The sequence below is a fragment of the Canis aureus genome, chromosome 1 (genome assembly GCF_053574225.1).
Source record: "Canis aureus isolate CA01 chromosome 1, VMU_Caureus_v.1.0, whole genome shotgun sequence".
Classification (NCBI taxonomy): Eukaryota; Metazoa; Chordata; class Mammalia; order Carnivora; family Canidae; genus Canis; species Canis aureus.
The window spans coordinates 113,620,547-113,636,370 of NC_135611.1; the positions used below are offsets into that span (position 1 = coordinate 113,620,547).

Below are 15,824 nucleotides of genomic sequence, written 5' to 3' on the forward strand. Positions count from 1 at the left end.
CTGGGGAGACCTACTTGGGATAGCAAAACATATGGTGGGGCAGGCAAATCGATGACTTTGGGGTTCTTGATTCTCTATGACTATTTTTTAAAGATCTATTTATTTATTCATGAGAGACATATAAGAGAGAGAGAGGCAGAGACAGAGGCAGAAGGAGAAGCAGGCTCCTCACAGGAGCCTAATGTAGGACTCAATCCCGGATCCTGGGGTCACAACCTGAGCCAAAGGCAGGCGTCCAACCACTGAGCCACCCAGATGTCCCTCTTTTTATTTTGTTGGTGAAGAAATGGAGTCTGAGAGCCATTGAATAACATAGCCATGATTACACAGCTAAAAAGTAGCCATACCCAGACTTCAACTAGATCTTTTTGGCTCTTTCTTGCCCTTTCTCATTCTATACACAGGCAAAAGAAAAGTCAAGTGTAAAGTAGTAACTTAACCTCCAGAGCCCTGTGTGTTTCATATTACACCATAGTTATCCGGTTCCAAACATTTTCAGATTTGTGTGAACAGCTCAGGTTCCAGTTTCAGATGTTTTCCATGGGGGAAGGTGGGAGAATAGGAGGAAACCCAAAATCCACATGTCTTGTTTCATAACAAACACATTAATAACAAGTGCCTGTTCGGACCATAATCATCCATGTGCACTGTCTCTTGGGAAGAAGCTGAAAACCTTTGACTCACAAACTCCCTTTCACAATCTTCGATAGATGGCATAAAGATTCATGAAATCTGGGAACCATGGTCTCAGTACCAGAGACTTGAAATATTATAATCATTGTACACAAAATCATAGTCCCTTAAAAATAAAAATGTCTGGGGTGTCTGGGTGGCTCAGTTGGTTGAGCATCTGCCTTTGGCCCAGGTCATGATCCTGGGATCCTGGGATATAGCCCCATGTCAGGAGCTTGCTTCTCCTTCTCCCGCTGCTGCTCCCCTTGCTTGTGCTCTCTCTGGCTCTCTCTCTCTCTCTCTCTCTCTCTCTCTCTCAAATAAATAAATAAAATCTTTTTTAAAAAATAAATAAAAATGTTCTAATATGAACCTTCAAAAATTTCTCTTAACTACTGTGATCAGAGATTCCAAGATGGAAAACAAATACATTCACACACCTCATTTATTCAGTTTATTCCAGATACCTGTCTATTATTAACCAGAAATCTGGTATCCCTATCTTGAGAATTCTTAGTAGCCTCCACGACAGTTTTCAAAACATTTAGGGTTAAAGACTTAGTCTAAACCAGCAACCCTCACTTTTATCCACTGCTTGTGGAGTTGTGGGTTGGTACAACCCCTGAGTGTGATTTAACAATATCATCCAAAATTATAAAGATATGTATTATTTGACTCAACAAGTCCTCATCTAATAGTTTATCCTACAGTTTTACACGAATGTGTGCAAAATGACCTTTGTGCAAGTTTATGTGTTGCAGCTTTGTGTAATAGAGAAAGAGTGGAAATAACTGTACTCAGATGACCAACCATACAAATTATGGAGCAGCCATACAATGGAATGCTGTGTCAGTCAAGACCCCAGCAGGAAAGGTGAGTCACACACCAATGGGGTCATTAGAGTTTAATAAAAGGACTATTAACAAAATTGAGGGAAATCCAGCAAGGCATAGTGGAATACCTGTAAACTAGCCACAGTGAGGCTGTATTGTATCCTTGAAGGTACAAAGGGAAGGAATAGTTGCTGGAACCTGACAAGACCTATAGGCACAAAGAGGGCCAACATGAGACATGGTCAAAGTGAGTTACATGACCAAGCGTGTCAGCAGGGACAGGAAAGTGTAATCCTCTCCTAAGGAAAAGGCCAGTGGGAAGGAAGAAGACATTTTGAAAACGAAACAATCTACCAAAGACAAGGTAAGCCTCATACTTCCAGTACCTCTCTTCTCATGGCAGAGATAATACCTATCAGACAGTAAAGTTAGAAAGAAATGGAGCATTTGGGTGGCTTAGTCGGGTAAGCATCTGACTATTGATTTCGGCTCAGGGTTGTGAATTCAAGCCCTGCATTGGGCTCCATGCTAGGCGTGGAGACTACTTAATATAAACAAACAAACAAACAGAGTACAAAGAGATTAAGAAAAACAGAATCCTGAAGGCATCACAGAAAGCCTGAATCCAGAGCTCCCAAAATAGATGCCCATTTTTGTTTAAACTAGCTTGAGTTAGATTTTCACCACTGGCAACAGAAGTCCTAACCCCCCCCCCAAAAAAAGAAGCCCTAACCCCAGATCTTTGGGGAGAAAAGCCTTTGTCAAGCTCCATTACATCCTTCCAGCAGACTTGAGTGCTGGCTCAACTCCCATTTGAAAATCTCAAATCAGGGCACCTGGGTAGCTTAGTCAGTTGGGCACCTGCCTTCAGCTCAGATCATGATCATAGGGTCCTGGGATCAAGCCCGGCATCGGGCTCTCTGCTCAACAGGGAATCTACCTTTCCCCCTCTCTCTGCTCCTCCACTCCCTGCTTGTACTTTCTCTCTCAAAAAAAAAAAAATGGAAAGAAAGAAAGAAAGAAAGAAAGAAAGAAGAAAGAAAGAAAAGAAAGAAAGAAAATCTCAAATAATTAACTCTTCCAAGGCAATCAGCTGTCTCTTTACTAAGAGTCAGAAGTGAATAGCATCATATTCTCCTAACATTTTCTTATGATAGTTTGGAAATACTCAGAAAAGTTGAAAGAATCATACAGTAAACTACTACCTAGATTCTATAGTCAGTATTACTATACTTGCTTTATCACACACCTATCCATCTATACATACTCTGATCCTTCCACTAATTCATCTGTGTTTTGATACATTTCAAAATAAGTGGCAGACATCAGTGCACTTTCACCCTCGACAATTCACAAATTGTTCATTTTATAATTCTTCAAGATGAGACATCCCTTGACACTTAGAAACAAATTTTAGTCCTAGAAGAAGCATCAGAGAATCTCAAACTTCCCAAATCTTAGAATCATGAGGGACCCAAAAATTTAGACTCCAAGATTATTCTGCATCCATCTTTACAAATGACATCCGTAGCTTCTCCTTGGTAGCAAATCTCTTCTTAAAAAAATGATATTTCTTTCCACCAGTCATCATAAATCCTTCCTAGTCCCTGCTTGTGAGAAAGAGGATGGCTGGAACCAGCTTGGTTTGCTAAGGAAGAGCTCCTGAAGGAGAAGGTTTTGAGGTTGGCTGACTGCCATTACACATGGAGAGACAACAGAGAAGAAGGAATGAAGATTAAGCCCCAAATCTGAAAGCAAACAGAGAACATGGATGTGACTGCAAATAGTATTGAGGCCATGAAAGGAATCAACCTCCATCTACACTTTGGAAGTGCTACTCTCCACTTAGCAGCTAAACCAGCTCAGCTCTCAACTGAAATCTCAGGCATCTCTGGGGTTTAGGGAAAAGAATAGTTAGGGAAGGCAGGGGTGTACGGATCTTGCCCAGGCTTTGCCACAAGTCCCTATGTAATCTTGCATATGATGATGGCTGTTTCTCCCTCCCTTGAAAGTGTCCCTACATGTTAAGCACTGTTCTAAGTGCTTTTAAATTTTCAGTTGATTGAATCCCTACAACAACCCTAAGAGTTAGTTGCTGCTATTATCTTTATTGTACAGATGAGTAAACTGAGGCACAGAGAAATTTAATAACTCGGGCCAGTGCAGACTGGCTCCAGATCCCACACTCTTATTCACTGCACTGCCCTGGGATAATATTGAGCCAAAGAAATCAGCCATAAAGTACGTTCTGCATGATCCCCTTTATAGACAGAATAAAATGGTCTCCTGGGTGGCTCAGTCAGTTAAGTGTCCGACTCTTGATTTCAGCTCAGGTCATGATCTCAGGATTCTGAGATCAAGTCCCAGGTCAGGCTCTGTGCTCAGCGGGGAATATACTTGAGATTCTCTCTCTCTCAGTCTTCCTCTGCTCCTCCCCCGGCTTGTGCTATAAATAAATAAATAAAATCCTTAAAATAAATAAATAAAGCTATTTTAATTAATATATTTTATTATATTATTTTATTTAAAAAATAAAACTCACAGGGCACAGAAAGGATAAATATCAGTAAGTAGGAGAAGACATAACAGCCTAATGTCCCCTGAAAGAGAGTGTGACTATACTTCTATATAATATAAAGTTGACATTATGGCAAAAGGGAATGTCAAAAGTGCAGGAATGAAAGAAGTAAAACCAATAAATTGCTGAAGTAGCAATTGATAGAAGTTTATTGTGCACACACCAGAAAGAGTTTGCAAACCAAGAGCATCCAAAACAAATATGGAATGAAGCTCAGGGGTATATTGCTGAAAAGCAGCTTATAAAGTAAGACAGCAGGGCAGCCCTGGTGGCTCAGTGGTTTAGCGCCGCCTTCAGCCTGATCCTGGAGTCCCAGGATTGAGTCCCACATTGGGCTCCCTGCACAGAGCCTACTTCTCCCTCTGCCTGTGTCTCTGCCTCCCTCTCTCTCTCTCTCTCTCTCTCTCTCTCTCTCGAATAAATAAATAAAATCTAAAATAATAATAATAATAATAAAAAGAGACAGCAGTGACTGTTTATTCTTCACAGTGATTGGTTATAATATTGGAATTTTCTTAAAGGACTGAAAGTTTTTTTAAGATTTTATTTATCTGAGAGAGAGACAAAGAGCACAAGCAGCGGGAGGGGCAGAGGGAGGCTCCCCGCTGAGCAAGGAGTCAGACTGGGGTGGGGCAGCTCTATCCCAGGATTTGGGATTATGACCTAAGCCGAAGTCAGATGTCAACCAAGGTGCCCCTGAAGATTTTCTCTCTCTCTTTTTTTTAAAGGTTTTATTCATTTATTCATGAGGGACAGAGAGAGAGAGAGAGGCAGAAACACAGGCAGAGGGAGAAGCAGGCTCCTTGCAAGGAGCCTGACCGAAAGCAGGCACCAAACCGCTGAGCCACCCAGGGATCCCCTCCTGAAGATTTTTTTTTAATATAAATTTATTTTTTATTGGTGTTCAATTTGCCAACATATAGAATAACACCCAGTGCTCATCCCGTCAAATGCCCCCCTCAGTGACCGTCACAAGATTTTCTTAATCCTTGGTCAGTGGTTACCTTATATCAACCTTGGGCGACAGGTCAAGTTCTACACATGATTTCCAGAAGCATAAGCAAGGAATAACCCAGGTCAAGTTGATATTGCAAAATAAGCTGCATGAAGCTTAGTTTTTAATGACTGCACTGGTTTTGACTGGTCAAGGTGTTTTCAGGGCTGGTCTCTGTTTTTTTATTTTATTTTATTTTATTTTTTAATTTTTATTTATTTATGGTAGTCACACACACAGAGAGAGAGAGAGACATAGGCAGAGGGAGAAGCAGGCTCTATGCAGGGAGCCCGACGTGGGATTCGATCCCGGGTCTCCAGGATCGCGCCCTGGGCCAAAGGCAGGCACCAAACCGCTGCGCCACCCAGGGATCCCTGTTTTTTTATTTTAGCAGAATTATTAGGAAAAACAGGAATATTGTGTTAAAAGGAACAATGCACCATGAAAATATACAAATCCTGACATATAACAATATAGCTCTAAATTACAAGATCTTAATGCTATCAGTCATTGAGAAATCAAACAGATAAAAAATTAATAAAGGTTAGAATATTTGAAAAAGATAATTAGGTTGACTCAATTAACACCTATAGATTCCTCTTCATTTGTGAATCCTCATTCCTTTCTTTTTTTTTAAGATTTTATTTATTTATTCATGAGAGACACAGAGAGAAGGCAGAGACACAGGGAGAGGGAGAAGCAGGCTCTTCGCAGGGAGCCTGATGTGGGACTCAATCCCAGAACTCTGAGATCATGCCCTGAGCCGAAGGCAGATGACCAACCGCTGAGCCACCTAGACGTCCCGTCCTCATTCCTTTCAATCACATTTGAGGTTTTACAAATATTAGCCACAAACAAGGCCAGGACATAAACCTTCATAAATGTTGAGGAAATATTATAGACAATAGAGTCTACTCACAATACAGAAAGAAAGAAAGAAATCATTAACAATAAAGAGAAGACCACGGGTGCCTGGGTGGCTCAGTTGGTTGAGAGTCTGCCTTCAGCTCAGGTCATGGGATGGAGTCCTGAGGATCCTTGCTCAGAAGGGAGCTTGCTTCTCCCTCTCCCTCTGCCTGCTGCTCCCCCTGCTTGTGTTCACTCACTCATGCTCTATCAAACAGACGAATAAAATCTTTTAAAGAGAGAGAGAAGACCACACACCAAAATGCTTTAAAATGTTAAAGCATGCTGCTCTATAATGGATGGACCAAATAGAAATCATATTGGAAATCAGAAATGTTTACAGATGAATCTACATCTCAATACTTAGAGGAAGTAGGTAAAGCAGACTTTCAAGGGAAGTGCTTATATGTGAAAATAGGAAAACTGCAAATTAAAGAGTTTAGCATCCAATATAGGGAAATTAAAAAAATAACAGACCAATCCATTCTAAAAGGGGAAGGGAAAGAAATAATAAATATCATAGCGGCAATGAATGAAGCACAAAACAACAACAAAAACAGTGGAGGGGATCTAGAAATCAAATACTACTCCTTTAAGAAGAAAAAAAATTGTTAAACTTCTTATAATATGTGTGGTAAGCAGAATTCTAAAAATGATCCCCAAGGACACACCTTCATATAATCCCATTCCCTTGAGTGTGGGTGGGACGTGTGAATAGGATAGGATGTCACTCCCATGACTATGTTACATTATATGACAAAAGGGATTTTACAGATGTAATTAGAGTACCAAATGCATTGCTCTTGAGGTTAATCATAAAGTAAGATCATCCTAGGGGGGGCCTGACCCAGCCAGGGGTTGAGTCCTTCAAAGGGGACCTTCCAACCAAGAATTTGTGATTAGACTAAATAATAAACTCCTATAAACCAATAAGGAAAAAAACCACAAAAGATATTCAGAGGCAGTCGCAAGGCAGGAAATTGGCCAACACACAGACTCAACTCAGCAGCCCGCCAATTGGAGAAAAGTAAATGAAAGCAAGATAGAATTTCACACTCATTGGATTAGCAAAATTTTATAACTGACAGGATCGAGTATTGAATGACAACACAGGAATCTTGTTTTTAAAGATTTTATTTATTTATTTGACAGAGAAGAGGGAGAGCACGAGCAAGGGGGGAGGATCAGAGGGAGGAGAAGCAGGTTCCTCGCTGAGCAGGGAGCCCTGACACGAAGTGGGGCAATCCCAGGGTCCTAGGATCATGACCTGAGCTGAAGGCAGGCGCTTAACTGCTTACCAGACTGAGCCACCCAGGTGCCCCAGAAATCTTTTTTTTTTTATCCACTGTTGGTGGGAGTATACATTAGTTCAACTGCTTTGCAGAGCAATTCGGCAATGCCAAGTCCAAGCCAGCAGTTCTACCTCTAGTGATGGACCCCAGAGAAACACCCACAGCCACGCACATGAGGTAGCCCGGCTAAAATGTCCACGCCCTGAGAGCACGGCATTTTTGTCTGTTTTATTCTTTGCTCTATCTCCAGTGCTTATGCTTAGTTGATGTTTGGTTAACATTTGTTGACTTGATTAATGAATGAACTAAAGACATGGTGATATTGGGGAAGATTGCTCCAAGCTCCATCAAGGAGGTGGAGACTAGAGGCAGGAGGAGAGAGGTACAATGCTATAGGTGGAAAGTGACAGTGTCCTCTATCATGAAGACCAATTCAGACAGAGTGACTGTCCCAGTTGCACACTCAATTATTCCCTGGTAAGCTCATCTCCTTCCTCCTCTTCTCACAGACAGCCTGAGGGTCTCTGCCTTAGACCTCAGTCAGGAGATTCGTAAATTCTTCTTTAGTAAACCGAGAGTCAAGCATTGTGTGCAATGGGTCTCATCATTCAGCAACCGTGTTCCAGGACCTAGGAAACAAAGTCCGAGTTCCTCAGCCTGGCATTTAATACCCTTTAATACCTATCATTCCCTACACTCAAATGCCCCCAGGGGCCTGATGGGCCACCAGCAAGTGATTTGGGCTGGGAGGGGACTGGGGGCTGAGAGCAGGTGCCCCATCTGAAGTGGGCAGCCACCGCCAGCCCAGCAGACAGTGAGACAGTCCTCCTGACCTGCTCTGTCACTCTCACCTCTGGGATCTTACACACACACACACACACACACACACACACACACACACCCCACCAGGAGTATATGTCTGCCTGCCTCCCATATCCCATTCCTGGGAGAACTCCCTTCCCAATGTCTTCCAGCTGTGTTTCCCTGACTGTGGCCCTTCTTCCCAGGCAGCTCCTCTCCAGAGCTCCTGTGCTTGCAGCTTCTCAGTGTTTTCTCCTATAAAACCAGCCTCTCCTAGAAGCCCTTGAAGCTTTCTCCCCTCCCCCAATGGTATCTATTCCACTAACACGGAATGTCTGTGGTTGTTTGATTCTGCTTGTAACTTTCTTCCACAGGTGTCCTCCTCTCAGTTTCTCTTTTGCTTATTCTCCAAACTCTTGCTTCTTCTCCGCTAACTGCTTTGTCTAAGGGACCTGATTCATGCAGTGCTCTCACCTGCATTGATGTGCCTGGGGGAGGAGAGAGGGTTCGTCCCCTTCTGCTCTACTCTCAAATCCCCAGTTTCTTAAGTCTATCTTTACCTCCTCAGCTCCCCCATCTTTGCTTCGAACCCCAGGTCAACTCTCCAGGTCTTTGACTCAATAAGGAAATCATGTTCCCACTGCCCTTGATGCTTTGCATGCCAAAGGGAGACTGAAGGGATAATGAGGGGGAGTGTCTCTGAGTTCCCAGGGTTGACATGGAGAAGGTTCTGTAGGGATGTGAGTGATGTGCTCAAGAGCAAAGGAGGAGAGAGCACCACCAAGCATTCCAACATGCAGACAGATAGGAAATAGTCTCCTCAAAGGACTTGGTGGAAGTGGGGGCAATTTCTTCTCTTTCACTTCTGCAGGAATCCAGGTATTAATGCTAAGAGAGTGGGTTTGAGATTCTCAGGCTCTCGAACACAATGATTCAAACCCCTTCTTAATCTTTCCTGGAATGGCAAGGGCTCTCAGAACTGGATTGGCCCTTGGTAGAACAGGAGCTTTTCATTTTGCTCCACCGCCGTCCCTTTCTCTCACCTACCACTAACTCAGGAAAGGGTCAGGACTGGGCACAACCCAACTGTAAGCCAACAATGCTACAAACCACCTTCAGCCTCTTGTTTGGGATTCTCTCTCCCTTTTTTTCTTTAAGATTTTATTTATTTATTCATGAGAGAGGCAGAGACACAGGCAGAGGGAGAAGCAGGCTTCCTGCAGGAAGCCCGACGCCAGAGCCAAAGGCAAACGACCAACCACTGAGCTACCCAGGCGTCCCTCTTCCTCCCTTTTCATCAGTACCCCAGCTGGGAAGAAGATATCAGGGTGCCTTTACCATGGGCTTTAGGAGATCCAGGAAGGACATTAAGAACAGTTCTCAGGGATCCCTGGGTGGCACAGCAGTTTAGTGCCTGCCTTTGGCCCAGGGCGCGATCCTGGAGACCTGGGATCAAATCCCACATCGGGCTCCCGGTGCATGGAGCCTGCTTCTCCCTCTGCCTGTGTCTCTGCCTCTCTCTCTCTCTCTCTCTCTCTCTCTCTCTCTCTGTGACTATCATAAATAAATAAAAATAAAAAAATTAAAAAAAGAACAGTTCTCAGGTACCAGGTTTTTACACTGTAGGTGCCCTGCTAAGCATGTGACATGCTTGAGTTCCAGAGCCCTCTCAAAAGCCCAGTGGTGCAGAGACAAATACCCCCCATTTGTCAGATGAGGTCACTGTGGCTCACTTACCCAGGACATACTGAAAGGACAAGGTAGAGCTGGGATTCATGCCCATGTCTATCGGATTCCAGAGTCCAAACCTCTATAATGTCTGTTGATTCGTCAAACATTCCTTGAGCACCTACTATGAGTCAAGCATTGTGGACATAGTAGCAGACAGCTCAAGTCCTGTCCTCTTGCCACTTTCTAGGAGGGCAGAGGCTGTGAATACACACACACACACATACACACACACACACATATATTCTAACATCAGGGAGCGGTGAGTGTCTCAAGAAGATACAGCAGTTAATAGCTGCAGAGGAATGAAGTTGCCTGGTTTCCACAAGGTGGATGGAAAGGTTTCCATGAGGAAGAGAATTTGATTTGAGATCTGAATGAAGGAGTGAACCATGCAGATGAGTTAAAGAATAGGGAAGGCGGGGGATCTCTGGGTGGCTCAGCGGTTTAGCGTCTGCCTTTGGCCCAGGGCGTGATCCTGGAGTCCCGGGATCCAGTCCCACATTGGGCTCCCTGCGTGGAGCCTGCTTCTCCCTCTGCCTGTGTCTCTGCCTCTCTCTCTATCTCTGTCTCTCATGAATAAAGAAATAAATCTTTAAAAAAAAAATAGAGAAGGCAGTCTGTGAAGCTAAACCCAGCATGCAGATTATTTTTTTAATTGAAGCACAGGTGACACACAATGTTACATTAGTTCAGGTATACAACATAGTGATTGGACAACTCTATATGTGATGCTATGTTCACCGCAAGTGTAGCTCCCGTGTGTCACCAAACAATGCTATTATGCTATCATGAGACTTTTTTCCAGAACCTCACACCTGGACAGAGCCATTCAGCATTGGAAACCAGCAGGCTGCTCTGCACAGAAGAGTGCAGAGCACAAATATACCTTTGACCATATGCCCTATGCTGTACCTTTCATCCCCATGACTTATAACTGGAAACCTGTACCTCCCACTGCCCCTCTCTCATTTTGCCCTTCTCCCTCCATAAACCATTAGTTCTCTGTCTTTATGGGTCTGTTTCTGCTTTTTTTTGTTTCTTTGTTGTGTTTTTTAGATTCCACATATAAGTGAAATCCTATGGTATTTGTCTTTCTGTCTGACTTACTTCAGCTAGCATAATACCCTCTGGGTCCATCCATATTGTCACAAATGGCAAGATCCCATTCTTTTTTGTGACTAATATTCCATTTTATATATACCATATCTTCTTTATCCATTCATCCATTGATGGACACTGGGGCTGCTTCCATATGTTGGCCTTGTAAATAATGCTACAATGGTATATATATCTTTTTTAATTCGTGTTTTCATTTTCTGTGGGGTAAATACCTGGTACTGGAATTGATGGATCATATGGCGATTCTATTTTTAATCTTTTGAGCAACCTCCATAATGTTGTCCACAGTGGCTGCACCAATTTTCATTCTCATCAATGGCACATGAGGGCTCCTTTTTCTCCACATCCTCCCCAACACTTGTTATTTCTTGTCTTAAAAAAAAAGGTATTTTATTTATTTATTTTGAGAAAGAGAGAGACTGAACCTGAGTGGAGGGCGGGGAGAGGCAGAGGAGAAGAGGCAGACTCCCCACTGAGCAGGGAGCCCAACTCAGGGCTCAAACAGGATCCCAGGATGACTCAGGGCTCAAACCCAGGATCCCAGGATCACAACCTGAGCAGGAGGCAGACACTTAACCAACTGAGCCACGCAGGTACTCCTATTTCTTATCTTTTTGATACTAGTCATTCTGAAAGGTGTGAAGTGATAACCTATTATGTTTTTTTAGGTTTTATTTCAGTAATCTCTACACCCAACGTGGGGCTCACCACCCTGAGGTGAAGAGTCACATGTTCTTCCAACTGATCCAGCCAGCTGCCCCTCATTGTGGTTTTGATTTGCATTTCCCTGATAATGAGTGATGTTGAGCATCTTTCCATGTGTCTATTGGCCATCTGGATGTATTCTTTGGAAAAATGTCTGTTCAGGTCCTCGACCCATTTTTTATCAGATTGTTTCCTTTTTAGCATTCAGTTGTATAAGCACTTTATATATTTTTTATATTAACCCCTTATCAGATATATAATTTGAAAATATATTTTCCTATACAGTAGGTTGCCTTTTTGCTGATGGTTTTCTTTGCTGTGCAAAAGCTTTTATTTTGGTATAGTCTCAATAGTTTATTTTAGCTTTCTTTTTAAGATTTTATTTATTTATTCATGAGAAACAGAGAGAGACAGAGACACAGGCAGAGGGAGAAGCAGGCTCCACACAGGGAGCCCGATGCGGGACTCAATCCCTAGACCCCGGGATCACACCCTGAGCCACGCAGGCGTCCCTTTATTTTTGCTTTTGTTTCTCTTATCTCAGATGATATATTCAGAAACATATTGCTAAGGCAGATATCAAAGAGATTACTGCCTATGTTTTCTTCTAAGAGTTTTATGATTTGGGGTCTTAACTTTAGGTCTTTAACCTATTTTGAGTTTATTTTCATGTATGGTGTAAGAAAGTGGTCCAGTTTCATTCTTTTGCATGCAGCTGTCCAGTCTTTCTAGCACCATTTATTAAAGAGAGTATCTTTTCACCATTGACTCTTTTTTTTTTTTTTTTTTTTTTTGATGTGTGACTCTTGATATCGGAGTTGTCAGTTCGAGCCTCATGTTTGGTATAGAGATTACTTAATAAACTTCAAAAAATCCTCATTCTAAGAATATACAATGGGGAATTTATAAATATTCATAAATTGGAAGAGCCTCAGGAGACACAAAAACTAAACACAATGTGAAATTCTAGATGACATCTTGGAATAGAAAATGGACATTCATGGAAGAACTGATAAGTCTGAATAAAATCTGAGTCAGTAGTATTGTATCAATGCTAATTTCTTTTTTTTTTCAATGCTAATTTCTTAATTTTGCTCACTGTACCATGATTTTGCAATATGTTCTCATGAGAGAAAGTTAGATGAAGGGTAAGCAAAACTTTTCTGTACTCTCCAACTTCTCTGCACTTCTGAAAGTATTTCAAAATTTATAATTTTTTATTTTTTTAAAGATTTATTTATTTATTTATTTATTCATGAGACACACAGAGCCAGAGACATTGGCAGAGGGAGAAGAAGGCTCCCTGAGGGGAGCCCAACATGGAACTCAATCCCAGGACTCTGGGATCATGTCTTGAGCCAAAGGTACTGTGCCAGACGCTTAGGCACTGAACCACCCAGGCATTCCAAAATTTATAATTTTTTAAGACTCTTCGAATACTTGCCATTTTTTAATCTTCCTCGGTATCTTTCCACTGCATGAAAGCTTTAATCAGATAATAAAAGGGACTTCTGAAACACTTTAACATAATTTCCCTCATTAATTACCCTAAACCACAGCTCTTCTGTATCATAGTTATTGACCAGTCTTGTGTAACCTTCCCCTGAGCCCCCTTCATAGTAGGATGGCTTATAGGCAAAATGTGAGGCCACTTTTGGAACCTCTTAGAACCATCTAGCTTGCATGTAGGTCAACCTCTAATTTCACTTTCGGCATCAGAGAGATAGGCAGGGACCAGACATACAGCTAAACATCCTACCATGCACAGGATAGCTCCCCCCTACACATACACACACACACAAATAATTATCCAGCCCAAATGTCAATAGTACCAGGGTTGAGAAACCCTACAACACAGCCCCCCTATCCCACATTTTCTCTGTAGCAGGAGAGCAAGTCAGACTATAAGAACTCAAAGCCCCTTAAAATCCCTTCTTATGAGTGCCATGTTCCCCAGTGAGGCAGTCCCATCTGGACCCTCTCAACTCACTTTTAGGGTCAGGGAAAAGTAATTTATAGGCTTCAGATGGATCCAGTCCTGCCCCTTGCCCCAGAAGTAGGAGTAGATGCCAAGGGAAACTGGAGATATATAATCCCATAATTTAGCCTTCACCCTTCTTCCAGGGCTTGCCCTAACCAGCCTCTCTGGAACTTAAACAACAGCATGGGCCCCACCTCCATCCTGCCATGTGCCTGAGACCTCAGGTGTCAAGTTTCTCAGGACCTTCAAGCACTTCCTCATCTTCATGGGAAAGGCAAACATTGTGTATACCCACAGACCTGTGGGGGCACCCACATACCACCTGGCCTCCCAGACTCTTAACCTCAGGGGCTCTCTTCCCCACCCTAACTCCTAGCACTGGAGTCCTAGCCTAGATCCATGTTTTGCAGCCTGCCCTCCTGACCTTGCCAGTTTCTGGGGCAGGAACCCAGAGCAGGCACCGCTGGTGGGGGCTGAGGAGAGTGGGGGGAGACAGTGTAGGCAGAAGGCTGCAGGGGAATCATTCAAGTATGAGGTCGAACCTACTGGCTCAATTGGGAGAACATGAGACTCTTGATCTCGGGATTTAAAATAAAATCTTGGGATCCCTGGGTGGCTCAGCGGTTTGGTGCCTGCTTTCAGCCCAGGGCATGATCCTGGAGACCCAGGATCGAGTCCCACATCAGGCTCTCTGCGTGGAGCCTGTTTCTCCCTCTGCCTGTGTCTCTGCTTCTCTCTCTCTCTCTTTCTCATGAATGAATAAATTTAAAAAGATATTTAATAAAAAAAATAAAATAAAATCTTTAGGGGCACCTGGGTGGCTCAGTTGGTTAATTGCCCCACTCTTGATTTTGCCTCAGATCATGATCTCAGGGTCATGAGATGGAGCCCTACATCGGGCTCCATGCTAAGTGTGGAGTCTACTTGGGATTCTTTTTCCCCCACTCCCTCTGCCCCTCCTAGCCCGCTCTCACTCTCTCTCTAAAATAAAATAAAAGCTTAAAGCAAACAAATCTGAGGTCTGTTCTCCACTTCCTCCAAATCCTCCCTCAATCTCAGCCCACTTCAATACTGCCCACTGCAATCGGATTCATGGAGGCATGAGAGACAGAAAGAGAAAGATACCCAGAGGGTCAAGGAAGAGACAGTGACTGAGAAAGACTTACAGGGAGAGGGAAGCAGAGAGAAAAAGAAAAATCACAGAGAGAATTAGAGACAAAACAAAGATGAGAGGGGCACCTGGGTGGCTCAGTCAGTTAAGCATCTGCCTTTCAGGTCATGATCCCAGAGTCCTAGGATCAAGCCCCGCATCGGACTCCCCATTCAGGGATGAGCTTGCTTCTCTCTCTGCCTCTGCTGCTCCACCTGCTTATTCTCAATCTCTCTCTCTCTCTCTCTCTCTCTCTCTCTTTCTGTCAAATAAATAATTTTTAAAAAATAGAACAGAGATGAGAGACCCAGAAACACACAGGGTGCAAGAATGAGAGAGACATAAAGAGAGACCAAAGGATTCAGAAGCAGAAGCAAAGTGAGACACACACAGAATTTCAGAGACCAACCGTGAGAGACAGAGGATGGCCAGAAGAGCTGTGAACAGGTGCCAGAGAGTGGGAGAACTCCAGAACAGAAAGAAACTTGCCTGGGTCACATGACCAGTCAGGGGCAGGAAAGAACTTGAACCGAGAGAAACAGACCAAGTGCCCAAAACACCGAACAGATCCTGCCCCAATCCCTGGCTCATTCTGCCAAGCCCGAAACCCCAGATCCAACCCAAAATGAGACCCAGGGCCCCAAATGGCAAAAAAAAGGAAAAGTTTGGGGTACTTGAGTGGCTCAGTTGGTTAAGCCTCCAACTCTTGATTTAGGCTCAGGTCACAGTCTTGGGGTGGTGAGATCCGGCCCAGTGTGAGCCCGCATGAAGCCAGCTTCAGATGCTCCCTCTCCCTCTCCTTCTGCCCCTCTCCCCACTTGCACCCCCCCCTCTCTTCAAAATAAATAAGTAAAATCTTTAAAGAAATAAATGGAAAAGATTTCGCCCTACTGTAGGGCAAATGGCTACTATTGATCACAGTAAAGGAGAGATTAGGTCAGCCCCAAAGAGGCCACTGGAGGGCTCCCAAGGGGTGGCACCCACCGAGGCATCACTCCAGCTGGCTGAGAGCCCCGAGCCCTGGGCCACTGGAAAGGTAAGGCAAGAAAATGGAAGGGATTA

General features: G+C 43.4%; 1 long non-coding RNA gene across 2 annotated transcripts; it reads right to left on the bottom strand.

Moving 5' to 3' along the window:
* Positions 1–7,101: 7,101 nt before the first annotated feature.
* LOC144285632 (uncharacterized) lies at positions 7,102–15,232 on the bottom strand. Of its 2 annotated transcripts, XR_013353880.1 has the most exons (4): positions 15,172–15,227; positions 11,139–11,298; positions 9,814–9,925; positions 7,102–7,904 (listed from the first exon to the last, which is right to left on the bottom strand). It is a non-coding gene; the product is annotated as an uncharacterized LOC144285632 (long non-coding RNA). The 2 variants fall into 2 exon arrangements; XR_013353879.1 differs by lacking the exon at positions 11,139–11,298 and having other exon boundaries at positions 15,172–15,232.
* Between the last annotated feature and the right edge of the window lie 592 nt (positions 15,233–15,824).